The 15,636-nt window shown below is 33.4% G+C and overlaps 3 non-coding genes across 3 annotated transcripts; all 3 read left to right on the top strand.

The window, feature by feature from the left end:
- Positions 1 to 272: 272 nt before the first annotated feature.
- Positions 273 to 2,267, top strand: LOC119559014. The gene has a single exon (XR_005220594.1). It is a non-coding gene; the product is annotated as a small subunit ribosomal RNA (ribosomal RNA).
- Positions 2,268 to 2,926: 659 nt separating this feature from the next.
- On the top strand, positions 2,927 to 3,105 carry LOC119559023. Its single transcript, XR_005220602.1, has one exon. It is a non-coding gene; the product is annotated as a 5.8S ribosomal RNA (ribosomal RNA).
- A 401-nt stretch (positions 3,106 to 3,506) lies between these two features.
- LOC119559018 lies at positions 3,507 to 7,477 on the top strand. The gene has a single exon (XR_005220598.1). It is a non-coding gene; the product is annotated as a large subunit ribosomal RNA (ribosomal RNA).
- Positions 7,478 to 15,636: the final 8,159 nt, after the last annotated feature.

Here is a 15,636-nt window from a genome sequence, read left to right as displayed (position 1 = left end):
ATAATGACGTATGTCGAACAAAAAAGATATTTTAGAATGAAATATGCAAATATAAAGAAAATTATTACGTATTACGAAAAAAAATATTGTGTTTTTAACATCAATAATTAAAAAACTTGTTATTATTAGTGGCGGAACAAGTATATATTGTGAAAACAACAAACGTATACGAATGCTATATAAAAATGGCCGTATTCGATAGAAAACAATCTATAAAATTTATATTGCTAATTTCTATTCAAAAATATGAATGAAATATGAATAAAAACATTATTCTGGTTGATCCTGCCAGTAGTTATATGCTTGTCTCAAAGATTAAGCCATGCATGTCTAAGTACACACGAATTAAAAGTGAAACCGCAAAAGGCTCATTATATCAGTTATGGTTCCTTAGATCGTTAACAGTTACTTGGATAACTGTGGTAATTCTAGAGCTAATACATGCAATTAAAACATGAACCTTATGGGACATGTGCTTTTATTAGGCTAAAACCAAGCGATCGCAAGATCGTTATATTGGTTGAACTCTAGATAACATGCAGATCGTATGGTCTTGTACCGACGACAGATCTTTCAAATGTCTGCCCTATCAACTTTTGATGGTAGTATCTAGGACTACCATGGTTGCAACGGGTAACGGGGAATCAGGGTTCGATTCCGGAGAGGGAGCCTGAGAAACGGCTACCACATCTAAGGAAGGCAGCAGGCGCGTAAATTACCCACTCCCAGCTCGGGGAGGTAGTGACGAAAAATAACAATACAGGACTCATATCCGAGGCCCTGTAATTGGAATGAGTACACTTTAAATCCTTTAACAAGGACCAATTGGAGGGCAAGTCTGGTGCCAGCAGCCGCGGTAATTCCAGCTCCAATAGCGTATATTAAAGTTGTTGCGGTTAAAACGTTCGTAGTTGAACTTGTGCTTCATACGGGTAGTACAACTTACAATTGTGGTTAGTACTATACCTTTATGTATGTAAGCGTATTACCGGTGGAGTTCTTACATGTGCTTAGATACTTGTATTTTTTCATATGTTCCTCCTATTTAAAAACCTGCATTAGTGCTCTTAAACGAGTGTTATTGTGGGCCGGTACAATTACTTTGAACAAATTAGAGTGCTTAAAGCAGGCTTCAAATGCCTGAATATTCTGTGCATGGGATAATGAAATAAGACCTCTGTTCTGCTTTCATTGGTTTTCAGATCAAGAGGTAATGATTAATAGAAGCAGTTTGGGGGCATTAGTATTACGACGCGAGAGGTGAAATTCTTGGACCGTCGTAAGACTAACTTAAGCGAAAGCATTTGCCAAAGATGTTTTCATTAATCAAGAACGAAAGTTAGAGGTTCGAAGGCGATCAGATACCGCCCTAGTTCTAACCATAAACGATGCCAGCTAGCAATTGGGTGTAGCTACTTTTATGGCTCTCTCAGTCGCTTCCCGGGAAACCAAAGCTTTTGGGCTCCGGGGGAAGTATGGTTGCAAAGCTGAAACTTAAAGGAATTGACGGAAGGGCACCACCAGGAGTGGAGCCTGCGGCTTAATTTGACTCAACACGGGAAAACTTACCAGGTCCGAACATAAGTGTGTAAGACAGATTGATAGCTCTTTCTCGAATCTATGGGTGGTGGTGCATGGCCGTTCTTAGTTCGTGGAGTGATTTGTCTGGTTAATTCCGATAACGAACGAGACTCAAATATATTAAATAGATATCTTCAGGATTATGGTGTTGAAGCTTATATAGCCTTCATTCATGGTGGCAGTAAAATGTTTATTGTGTTTGAATGTGTTTATATAAGTGGAGCCGTACCTGTTGGTTTGTCCCATTATAAGGACACTAGCTTCTTAAATGGACAAATTGCGTCTAGCAATAATGAGATTGAGCAATAACAGGTCTGTGATGCCCTTAGATGTCCTGGGCTGCACGCGCGCTACAATGAAAGTATCAACGTGTATTTCCTAGACCGAGAGGTCCGGGTAAACCGCTGAACCACTTTCATGCTTGGGATTGTGAACTGAAACTGTTCACATGAACTTGGAATTCCCAGTAAGTGTGAGTCATTAACTCGCATTGATTACGTCCCTGCCCTTTGTACACACCGCCCGTCGCTACTACCGATTGAATTATTTAGTGAGGTCTCCGGACGTGATCACTGTGACGCCTTGTGTGTTACGGTTGTTTCGCAAAAGTTGACCGAACTTGATTATTTAGAGGAAGTAAAAGTCGTAACAAGGTTTCCGTAGGTGAACCTGCGGAAGGATCATTATTGTTTAATATCCTTACCGTTAATAAAAAAATTTGTTTTTATTATAATAATATAATATATTATAGTAATACAAATAAAATATAAATTGCCAAAAATATGATCTTTTATAGATCAAATATAAAATTTCGAACAAGCAAATCGAAATAATAATTGTAATAATAAATATATTATTGCATTAAATAAGAGATAAATAAATAAGCAAAAGCAAACAAATAACAAATTCGAACAAGCAAATCGAAATTATTAAATTTATTTAATATTATTATTATATTGTATATTAAATGCAATTAATTAATAAAACACTGTGTGTATATGGACCATAATATACACGCGTTGCGATATGTATTGTTCATCTCAGTTATGCGCATACATTGGATAATGCAACAACCTAAAATGTACAATGTTGTACCTGATTATTACAGGTTAATGTTTTATATAAATTTCAATATATATCGCTAAAAAAAAGTATTAATACCGTAAATGCCATTTAAAAAATACTTGATATATTATTGGTTATATGAAACTAAGACATTTCGCAGCATTCGTTTTAGGTATAAAAATCAATTTATTGAAGGAATTGATATATGCCAGTAAAATGGTGTATTTTTAATTTCTTTCAATAAAAACATATATGACAAAATTACCAAACCAATATATAAAACTCTAAGCGGTGGATCACTCGGCTCATGGGTCGATGAAGAACGCAGCAAACTGTGCGTCATCGTGTGAACTGCAGGACACATGAACATCGACATTTTGAACGCATATCGCAGTCCATGCTGTTATGTACTTTAATTAATTTTATAGTGCTGCTTGGACTACATATGGTTGAGGGTTGTAAGACTATGCTAATTAAGTTGTTTATATAAATTTTATAATGAAATTTTATAAGCATATGGTATATTATTGGATAATAATAATTTAATTATTATATTATTCATAATATTAACAAATATATGAAAAACATTATCTCACATTAGTAAATAATTTGAATGTGAAAAACGAAGAGAAATATTTTCTTTTTCAATCAAATAATACTGAGAAATGTCTAGCATAAAAAATTTATCTAGAATTGTCTCTTATTAAAGATTAGTAAATAGAAAGCCGTTGACAATATTATTATTCTTCGTTGATTCGTTAGACCAAACAAATGCCATACAAATATATAAAATATATAACGAATTTAATAAAATGTTTTATCATTATATATAAAGAATTAATTGCAAAAAAAGTTATACACAACCTCAACTCATATGGGACTACCCCCTGAATTTAAGCATATTAATTAGGGGAGGAAAAGAAACTAACCAGGATTTTCTTAGTAGCGGCGAGCGAAAAGAAATCAGTTCAGCACTAAGTCACTTTGTCTATATGGCAAATGTGAGATGCAGTGTATGGAGCGTCAATATTCTAGTATGAGAAATTAACGATTTAAGTCCTTCTTAAATGAGGCCATTTACCCATAGAGGGTGCCAGGCCCGTATAACGTTAATGATTACTAGATGATGTTTCCAAAGAGTCGTGTTGCTTGATAGTGCAGCACTAAGTGGGTGGTAAACTCCATCTAAAACTAAATATAACCATGAGACCGATAGTAAACAAGTACCGTGAGGGAAAGTTGAAAAGAACTCTGAATAGAGAGTTAAACAGTACGTGAAACTGCTTAGAGGTTAAGCCCGATGAACCTGAATATCCGTTATGGAAAATTCATCATTAAAATTGTAATATTTAAACAATATTATGATAATAGTGTGCATTTTTTCCATATAAGGACATTGTAATCTATTAGCATACAAAATTTATCATAAAATATAACTTATAGTTTATTCAAATTAATTTGCTTGCATTTTAACACAGAATAAATGTTATTAATTTGATAAAGTGCTGATAGATTTATATGAATACAGTGCGTTAATTTTTCGGAATTATATAATGGCATAATTATCATTGATTTTTGTGTTTATTATATGCACTTGTATGATTAACAATGCGAAAGATTCAGGATACCTTCGGGACCCGTCTTGAAACACGGACCAAGGAGTCTAACATATGTGCAAGTTATTGGGATATAAACCTAATAGCGTAATTAACTTGACTAATAATGGGATTAGTTTTTTAACTATTTATAGCTAATTAACACAATCCCGGGGCGTTCTATATAGTTATGTATAATGATATTTATATTATTTATGCCTCTAACTGGAACGTACCTTGAGCATATATGCTGTGACCCGAAAGATGGTGAACTATACTTGATCAGGTTGAAGTCAGGGGAAACCCTGATGGAAGACCGAAACAGTTCTGACGTGCAAATCGATTGTCAGAATTGAGTATAGGGGCGAAAGACCAATCGAACCATCTAGTAGCTGGTTCCTTCCGAAGTTTCCCTCAGGATAGCTGGTGCATTTTAATGTTATATAAAATAATCTTATCTGGTAAAGCGAATGATTAGAGGCCTTAGGGTCGAAACGATCTTAACCTATTCTCAAACTTTAAATGGGTAAGAACCTTAACTTTCTTGATATGAAGTTCAAGGTTATGATATAATGTGCCCAGTGGGCCACTTTTGGTAAGCAGAACTGGCGCTGTGGGATGAACCAAACGTAATGTTACGGTGCCCAAATTAACAACTCATGCAGATACCATGAAAGGCGTTGGTTGCTTAAAACAGCAGGACGGTGATCATGGAAGTCGAAATCCGCTAAGGAGTGTGTAACAACTCACCTGCCGAAGCAACTAGCCCTTAAAATGGATGGCGCTTAAGTTGTATACCTATACATTACCGCTAAAGTAGATGATTTATATTACTTGTGATATAAATTTTGAAACTTTAGTGAGTAGGAAGGTACAATGGTATGCGTAGAAGTGTTTGGCGTAAGCCTGCATGGAGCTGCCATTGGTACAGATCTTGGTGGTAGTAGCAAATAATCGAATGAGACCTTGGAGGACTGAAGTGGAGAAGGGTTTCGTGTGAACAGTGGTTGATCACGAGTTAGTCGGTCCTAAGTTCAAGGCGAAAGCCGAAAATTTTCAAGTAAAACACAAATGCCATACAAATATAATTATATTATATAAATCAAGCTAATTAATATACTTGAATAATTTTGAACGAAAGGGAATACGGTTCCAATTCCGTAACCTGTTGAGTATCCGTTTGTTATTAAATATGGGCCTCGTGCTCATCCTGGCAACAGGAACGACCATAAAGAAGCCGTCGAGAGATATCGGAAGAGTTTTCTTTTCTGTTTTATAGCCGTACTACCATGGAAGTCTTTCGCAGAGAGATATGGTAGATGGGCTAGAAGAGCATGACATATACTGTTGTGTCGATATTTTCTCCTCGGACCTTGAAAATTTATGGTGGGGACACGCAAACTTCTCAACAGGCCGTACCAATATCCGCAGCTGGTCTCCAAGGTGAAGAGTCTCTAGTCGATAGAATAATGTAGGTAAGGGAAGTCGGCAAATTAGATCCGTAACTTCGGGATAAGGATTGGCTCTGAAGATTGAGATAGTCGGGCTTGATTGGGAAACAATAACATGGTTTATGTGCTCGTTCTGGGTAAATAGAGTGTCTGGCATTTATGTTGGTCACTTGTTCCCCGGATAGTTTAGTTACGTAGCCAATTGTGGAACTTTCTTGCTAAAATTTTTAAGAATACTAATTGGGTTAAACCAATTAGTTCTTATTAATTATAACGATTATCAATTAACAATCAATTCAGAACTGGCACGGACTTGGGGAATCCGACTGTCTAATTAAAACAAAGCATTGTGATGGCCCTAGCGGGTGTTGACACAATGTGATTTCTGCCCAGTGCTCTGAATGTCAAAGTGAAGAAATTCAAGTAAGCGCGGGTCAACGGCGGGAGTAACTATGACTCTCTTAAGGTAGCCAAATGCCTCGTCATCTAATTAGTGACGCGCATGAATGGATTAACGAGATTCCTACTGTCCCTATCTACTATCTAGCGAAACCACAGCCAAGGGAACGGGCTTGGAATAATTAGCGGGGAAAGAAGACCCTTTTGAGCTTGACTCTAATCTGGCAGTGTAAGGAGACATAAGAGGTGTAGAATAAGTGGGAGATATTAGACTTCGGTTTGGTATCGCCAATGAAATACCACTACTCTTATTGTTTCCTTACTTACTTGATTAAATGGAACGTGTATCATTTCCTAGCCATTATACGGATATATTTATTATATCTTATGGTATTGGGTTTTGATGCAAGCTTCTTGATCAAAGTATCACGAGTTTGTTATATAATCGCAAACAAATTCTTTAATAAAACGGTGCATTTATGTATTTTTGATTTGAAAATTTGGTATAACTCCAATTACTCAGGTATGATCCAATTCAAGGACATTGCCAGGTAGGGAGTTTGACTGGGGCGGTACATCTCTCAAATAATAACGGAGGTGTCCCAAGGCCAGCTCAGTGCGGACAGAAACCACACATAGAGCAAAAGGGCAAATGCTGACTTGATCTCGGTGTTCAGTACACACAGGGACAGCAAAAGCTCGGCCTATCGATCCTTTTGGTTTAAAGAGTTTTTAACAAGAGGTGTCAGAAAAGTTACCATAGGGATAACTGGCTTGTGGCGGCCAAGCGTTCATAGCGACGTCGCTTTTTGATCCTTCGATGTCGGCTCTTCCTATCATTGTGAAGCAAAATTCACCAAGCGTTGGATTGTTCACCCATGCAAGGGAACGTGAGCTGGGTTTAGACCGTCGTGAGACAGGTTAGTTTTACCCTACTAATGACAAAACGTTGTTGCGACAGCATTCCTGCGTAGTACGAGAGGAACCGCAGGTACGGACCAATGGCACAATACTTGTTCGAGCGAACAGTGGTATGACGCTACGTCCGTTGGATTATGCCTGAACGCCTCTAAGGTCGTATCCGTGCTGGACTGCAATGATAAATAAGGGGCAATTTGCATTGTATGGCTTCTAAACCATTTAAAGTTTATAATTTACTTTATAAACGACAATGGATGTGATGCCAATGTAATTTGTAACATAGTAAATTGGGAGGATCTTTGATCACCTGATGCCGCGCTAGTTACATATAAAAGCATTATTTAATACAATGACAAAGCCTAGAATCAATTGTAAACGACTTTTGTAACAGGCAAGGTGTTGTAAGTGGTTGAGCAGCTGCCATACTGCGATCCACTGAAGCTTATCCTTTGCTTGATGATTCGATAATAAAGATGTTGCAAGCGGGCATAATCATTATGCTTGCTTGCAGCATCGCACGCCACTTTGTTTGTGGTGTGTAAGGTAGGGAAGAAGAAATATAAAAGACCTAAATTGGAAACATCAATATATAAGTAAATATTGAACAAACAAAATGTATCGTCATCTTATTAGTGACGCGATGATAAAGTGGCAAACATATTCCATGTATAAATATTCCTATGGTATTAAAATTCAAGTAAAGAGGACATATATAAAAGTTTGTATATATGGTTCATTCAATGGTAGCAGCGGTTGGTTGGTTGGTGTCTGCTCCTCTTATTGTTCAAAACTTATGTTATGGTAGCAAGTCTATATCGTCATATTATTAGTGACGCGAAAAAGTAGTGGCAAAACATATTCCATGTATAAATAAATATTCCTATGGTATTGAAATTCAAGTAAAGAGGCCATTCAAGTAAAGAGGACTTATATAAATATAAGTATATATAATGGTAGCAGCGCGGTTGGTTGGTTGGTGTGTCTGCTCCTCTTATTGTTCAAAACTTATGTTATGGTAGCAAGACTGTATCGTCATATTATTAGTGACGCGAAAAAGTAGTGGCAAAACATATTCCATGTATAAATATTCCTATGGTATTGAAATTCAACTAAAGAGGACATATAAAATTACTATCAATGGTAGCAGTGGTTGGTTGGTTGGTGGTTGGTTGGCGGCTGCTCCTATTATTGTTCAAGACTTATGTTATGGTAGCAAGTCTGTATCGTCATATTAATTATTAGTGACGCGAAAAAGTAGTGGAAATCATATTCCATGTATAAATAGATTCCTATGGTAATGAAATTTTCAAGTAAAGAGAGGACCATTCAAGTAAGAGGACATATAAAAAGTAAGTATATGTTCCTCCAATGGTAGCAGTGGTTGGTTGGTTGGCGGCTGATCCTCTTATTGTTCAAAACTTATTTTATCAATATGAGTTTGGCAATACAATAAAGAAGACCAATCTAATCCATATAAAACTAAATGTATTATATGGATATGCTTAGGAAACCCATATATTCATAAAAAAAAATTATGTATAGAAAATTATACATATATCTTTTATATAAATGAATCGTATGGATATCGCCTTATGGTAGGTATAATAACTTTTTAAGGCATAATAATGTATAATATAGAAAATATACATTGAAATATAAATGCATTTTTATAGATAGTGGCGGCATATAAGTGCCATATACACAAGAATAAATAATAGAATTTACCAATATATAATTAAAATGAGATATATAAACCTAGTGAGGGGCTGCACTAGTATATGAATCGTATGGATATGGCTTATAGGTATAATACCTATAAGGCATAATAATGTATAATATAATAAATATAAATTAAGATATGAATGAATTATATAAATATGGCATAGAAATGCCATATACATACATAAGAATAAATGGTAGAATTTACCCATATATCACTGAAACACGATATATAAACCTAATGATAGCTGGCACTAGTACTGTAAACATGCACGCAATAGTGCGTGGGGTAAAAAACTACTATAGGGAGGTGGTCGTTGGCGGGCCCCTCCTCGTATTGGTCAAAACTTATGTTATGCATATGAATTTGTCAATACTATATAGAACGCCAAGCATATCCATATAAACTATGGATATGCATAGAAATCCATACAAAAGTAAAAAAAAATTATGTATAGAAAAATATACATATATTTATATAAGTGAATCGTATGGATATGGCTTATAGGTATAATACCTATAAGGCATAATAATGTATAACAAGTAAATATACATTGAAATGTGAATGCATTGTATGGATATGGCATATAAATGCCATATATATAGAAATAAATTGTATATCAATGATATAACAATTATAAACCTAGTGAGGGGCGGCACTAGTGAATGAATCGTATGGATATGGCTTATAGGTATAATACCTATAAGGCATAATAATGTATAATATAATAAATATACATTAAGATATGAATGGATTGTATAAATATGGCATAGAAATGCCATATACATAAGAATAAATGGTAGAATTTACCCATATATCACTGAAACACGATATATAAACCTAGTGATAGCTGGCACTAGTACTGTAAACAGGCACGCAATAGTGCGTGGGGTAAAAAACTACTATAGGGAGGTGGTCGTTGGCGGGCCCCTCCTCGTATTGGTCAAAACTTATGTTATGCATATGAATTTGTCAATACTATATAGAACGCCAAGCATATCCATATAAACTATGGATATGCATAGAAATCCATACAAAAGTAAAAAAAAATTATGTATAGAAAAATATACATATATTTATATAAGTGAATCGTATGGATATGGCTTATAGGTATAATACCTATAAGGCATAATAATGTATAACAAGTAAATATACATTGAAATGTGAATGCATTGTATGGATATGGCATATAAATGCCATATATATAGAAATAAATTGTATATCAATGATATAACAATTATAAACCTAGTGAGGGGCGGCACTAGTGAATGAATCGTATGGATATGGCTTATAGGTATAATACCTATAAGGCATAATAATGTATAATATAATAAATATACATTAAGATATGAATGGATTGTATAAATATGGCATAGAAATGCCATATACATAAGAATAAATGGTAGAATTTACCCATATATCACTGAAACACGATATATAAACCTAGTGATAGCTGGCACTAGTACTGTAAACAGGCACGCAATAGTGCGTGGGGTAAAAAACTACTATAGGGAGGTGGTCGTTGGCGGGCCCCTCCTCGTATTGGTCAAAACTTATGTTATGCATATGAATTTGTCAATACTATATAGAACGCCAAGCATATCCATATAAACTATGGATATGCATAGAAAACCATACAAAAGTAAAAAAAAATTATGTATAGAAAAATATACATATATTTATATAAGTGAATCGTATGGATATGGCTTATAGGTATAATACCTATAAGGCATAATAATGTATAACAAGTAAATATACATTGAAATGTGAATGCATTGTATGGATATGGCATATAAATGCCATATATATAGAAATAAATTGTATATCAATGATATAACAATTATAAACCTAGTGAGGGGCGGCACTAGTGAATGAATCGTATGGATATGGCTTATAGGTATAATACCTATAAGGCATAATAATGTATAATATAATAAATATACATTAAGATATGAATGGATTGTATAAATATGGCATAGAAATGCCATATACATAAGAATAAATGGTAGAATTTACCCATATATCACTGAAACACGATATATAAACCTAGTGATAGCTGGCACTAGTACTGTAAACAGGCACGCAATAGTGCGTGGGGTAAAAAACTACTATAGGGAGGTGGTCGTTGGCGGGCCCCTCCTCGTATTGGTCAAAACTTATGTTATGCATATGAATTTGTCAATACTATATAGAACGCCAAGCATATCCATATAAACTATGGATATGCATAGAAATCCATACAAAAGTAAAAAAAAATTATGTATAGAAAAATATACATATATTTATATAAGTGAATCGTATGGATATGGCTTATAGGTATAATACCTATAAGGCATAATAATGTATAACAAGTAAATATACATTGAAATGTGAATGCATTGTATGGATATGGCATATAAATGCCATATATATAGAAATAAATTGTATATCAATGATATAACAATTATAAACCTAGTGAGGGGCGGCACTAGTGAATGAATCGTATGGATATGGCTTATAGGTATAATACCTATAAGGCATAATAATGTATAATATAATAAATATACATTAAGATATGAATGGATTGTATAAATATGGCATAGAAATGCCATATACATAAGAATAAATGGTAGAATTTACCCATATATCACTGAAACACGATATATAAACCTAGTGATAGCTGGCACTAGTACTGTAAACAGGCACGCAATAGTGCGTGGGGTAAAAAACTACTATAGGGAGGTGGTCGTTGGCGGGCCCCTCCTCGTATTGGTCAAAACTTATGTTATGCATATGAATTTGTCAATACTATATAGAACGCCAAGCATATCCATATAAACTATGGATATGCATAGAAATCCATACAAAAGTAAAAAAAAATTATGTATAGAAAAATATACATATATTTATATAAGTGAATCGTATGGATATGGCTTATAGGTATAATACCTATAAGGCATAATAATGTATAACAAGTAAATATACATTGAAATGTGAATGCATTGTATGGATATGGCATATAAATGCCATATATATAGAAATAAATTGTATATCAATGATATAACAATTATAAACCTAGTGAGGGGCGGCACTAGTGAATGAATCGTATGGATATGGCTTATAGGTATAATACCTATAAGGCATAATAATGTATAATATAATAAATATACATTAAGATATGAATGGATTGTATAAATATGGCATAGAAATGCCATATACATAAGAATAAATGGTAGAATTTACCCATATATCACTGAAACACGATATATAAACCTAGTGATAGCTGGCACTAGTACTGTAAACAGGCACGCAATAGTGCGTGGGGTAAAAAACTACTATAGGGAGGTGGTCGTTGGCGGGCCCCTCCTCGTATTGGTCAAAACTTATGTTATGCATATGAATTTGTCAATACTATATAGAACGCCAAGCATATCCATATAAACTATGGATATGCATAGAAAACCATACAAAAGTAAAAAAAAATTATGTATAGAAAAATATACATATATTTATATAAGTGAATCGTATGGATATGGCTTATAGGTATAATACCTATAAGGCATAATAATGTATAACAAGTAAATATACATTGAAATGTGAATGCATTGTATGGATATGGCATATAAATGCCATATATATAGAAATAAATTGTATATCAATGATATAACAATTATAAACCTAGTGAGGGGCGGCACTAGTGAATGAATCGTATGGATATGGCTTATAGGTATAATACCTATAAGGCATAATAATGTATAATATAATAAATATACATTAAGATATGAATGGATTGTATAAATATGGCATAGAAATGCCATATACATAAGAATAAATGGTAGAATTTACCCATATATCACTGAAACACGATATATAAACCTAGTGATAGCTGGCACTAGTACTGTAAACAGGCACGCAATAGTGCGTGGGGTAAAAAACTACTATAGGGAGGTGGTCGTTGGCGGGCCCCTCCTCGTATTGGTCAAAACTTATGTTATGCATATGAATTTGTCAATACTATATAGAACGCCAAGCATATCCATATAAACTATGGATATGCATAGAAAACCATACAAAAGTAAAAAAAAATTATGTATAGAAAAATATACATATATTTATATAAGTGAATCGTATGGATATGGCTTATAGGTATAATACCTATAAGGCATAATAATGTATAACAAGTAAATATACATTGAAATGTGAATGCATTGTATGGATATGGCATATAAATGCCATATATATAGAAATAAATTGTATATCAATGATATAACAATTATAAACCTAGTGAGGGGCGGCACTAGTGAATGAATCGTATGGATATGGCTTATAGGTATAATACCTATAAGGCATAATAATGTATAATATAATAAATATACATTAAGATATGAATGGATTGTATAAATATGGCATAGAAATGCCATATACATAAGAATAAATGGTAGAATTTACCCATATATCACTGAAACACGATATATAAACCTAGTGATAGCTGGCACTAGTACTGTAAACAGGCACGCAATAGTGCGTGGGGTAAAAAACTACTATAGGGAGGTGGTCGTTGGCGGGCCCCTCCTCGTATTGGTCAAAACTTATGTTATGCATATGAATTTGTCAATACTATATAGAACGCCAAGCATATCCATATAAACTATGGATATGCATAGAAAATCCATACAAAAGTAAAAAAAAATTATGTATAGAAAAAAATATACATATATTTATATAAGTGAATCGTATGGATATGGCTTATAGGTATAATACCTATAAGGCATAATAATGTATAACAAGTAAATATACATTGAAATGTGAATGCATTGTATGGATATGGCATATAAATGCCATATATATAGAAATAAATTGTATATCAATGATATAACAATTATAAACCTAGTGAGGGGCGGCACTAGTGAATGAATCGTATGGATATGGCTTATAGGTATAATACCTATAAGGCATAATAATGTATAATATAATAAATATACATTAAGATATGAATGGATTGTATAAATATGGCATAGAAATGCCATATACATAAGAATAAATGGTAGAATTTACCCATATATCACTGAAACACGATATATAAACCTAGTGATAGCTGGCACTAGTACTGTAAACAGGCACGCAATAGTGCGTGGGGTAAAAAACTACTATAGGGAGGTGGTCGTTGGCGGGCCCCTCCTCGTATTGGTCAAAACTTATGTTATGCATATGAATTTGTCAATACTATATAGAACGCCAAGCATATCCATATAAACTATGGATATGCATAGAAATCCATACAAAAATAAAAAAAAATTATGTATAGAAAAATATACATATATTTATATAAGTGAATCGTATGGATATGGCTTATAGGTATAATACCTATAAGGCATAATAATGTATAACAAGTAAATATACATTGAAATGTGAATGCATTGTATGGATATGGCATATAAATGCCATATATATAGAAATAAATTGTATATCAATGATATAACAATTATAAACCTAGTGAGGGGCGGCACTAGTGAATGAATCGTATGGATATGGCTTATAGGTATAATACCTATAAGGCATAATAATGTATAATATAATAAATATACATTAAGATATGAATGGATTGTATAAATATGGCATAGAAATGCCATATACATAAGAATAAATGGTAGAATTTACCCATATATCACTGAAACATGATATATAAACCTAGTGATAGCTGGCACTAGTACTGTAAACAGGCACGCAGTAGTGCGTGGGGTAAAAAACTACTATAGGGAGGTGGTCGTTGGCGGGCCCCTCCTCGTATTGGTCAAAACTTATGTTATGCGTAAACATATGATTTTGTCAATACTATAAAGAAAACTTGTTTTGTACATACAAAACTAAATGAATTATATGGATATTGAAAAATAAATGGCATTATATCCATATAATGAAAATATACTTGTATTCTCTTATTATAAGAGAGAATACCGTATAGTTGGTTGGCAAAGACAATTGAAAATACCCGAATTGCAGATGATGGGTTCAAAAACTACTATAGGGTGGTGTAGCAAATAATATGAAGATGATATATCCATATAATGGATATACACTAGTATTCTCTTATTATAATAGAGAATACCATATAAATGGTTGGCAAAGACAATTGAAAATACCCGAATTGAAGTTGACGGGTTCAAAAACTATTATAGGGTGATGTAGCAAATAAAATAATGAAGATATATCCATATAATGGAATTATATGTGTATTCTCTTATTATATGAGAGAGTACCAAACGGTTGATTGGCAAAGACAATTGAAAATACCCGAATTAAAGATATTGGGTCCAAAAACTACTATAGGATGGTCAATGGGCCGGCCATCTACTATTGACGTGACAAAATACTGTCTGTCGGTAGAGAAGATATTAATCCGTCAAATTTGTTTCTTTATTCATTTATGAATATGAGACTTGGCTCCACGGTTAATATTTTAAGCCCAAAGATAATAATGTTGAAACAAAGGCCAAGGTTTCTATTATACATAGAATAACAAATTGTTTCCGAACTTTATCGTTAATCCAAATAAATAATTACAATTGAGGCAGGCTAATAATGATATATATTTTGTATTGATAATCTTGATATATATGTATATTGGTCTGCCATTATCACATACTGAGTTATGTGATAATTCCCTGCGGGGATAAATTAAAAGAGGTGTCCCTATATTAAAAGAAAATAATATATATATATATTATTTTTTCTAACGTACATATCATATATGCGCTCGGTTTTATATTATATATTACCAAAGAGTCTTATATGAATATATACAGATAAATTTTAAATTTATCATCAAAATACAAATGATTTAATTCAATATTTTATATTGGTTAAACAAAAATTGTACATGTGTGGATACAATAATGACGTATGTCGAACAAAAAAGATATTTTAG

Source organism: Drosophila subpulchrella, unplaced genomic scaffold (assembly GCF_014743375.2).
Source record: "Drosophila subpulchrella strain 33 F10 #4 breed RU33 unplaced genomic scaffold, RU_Dsub_v1.1 Primary Assembly Seq159, whole genome shotgun sequence".
NCBI classification, from domain to species: Eukaryota; Metazoa; Arthropoda; class Insecta; order Diptera; family Drosophilidae; genus Drosophila; species Drosophila subpulchrella.
Note: the sequence above shows the minus strand (reverse complement) of the source record. Positions and strands in the feature narration are given on the sequence as shown.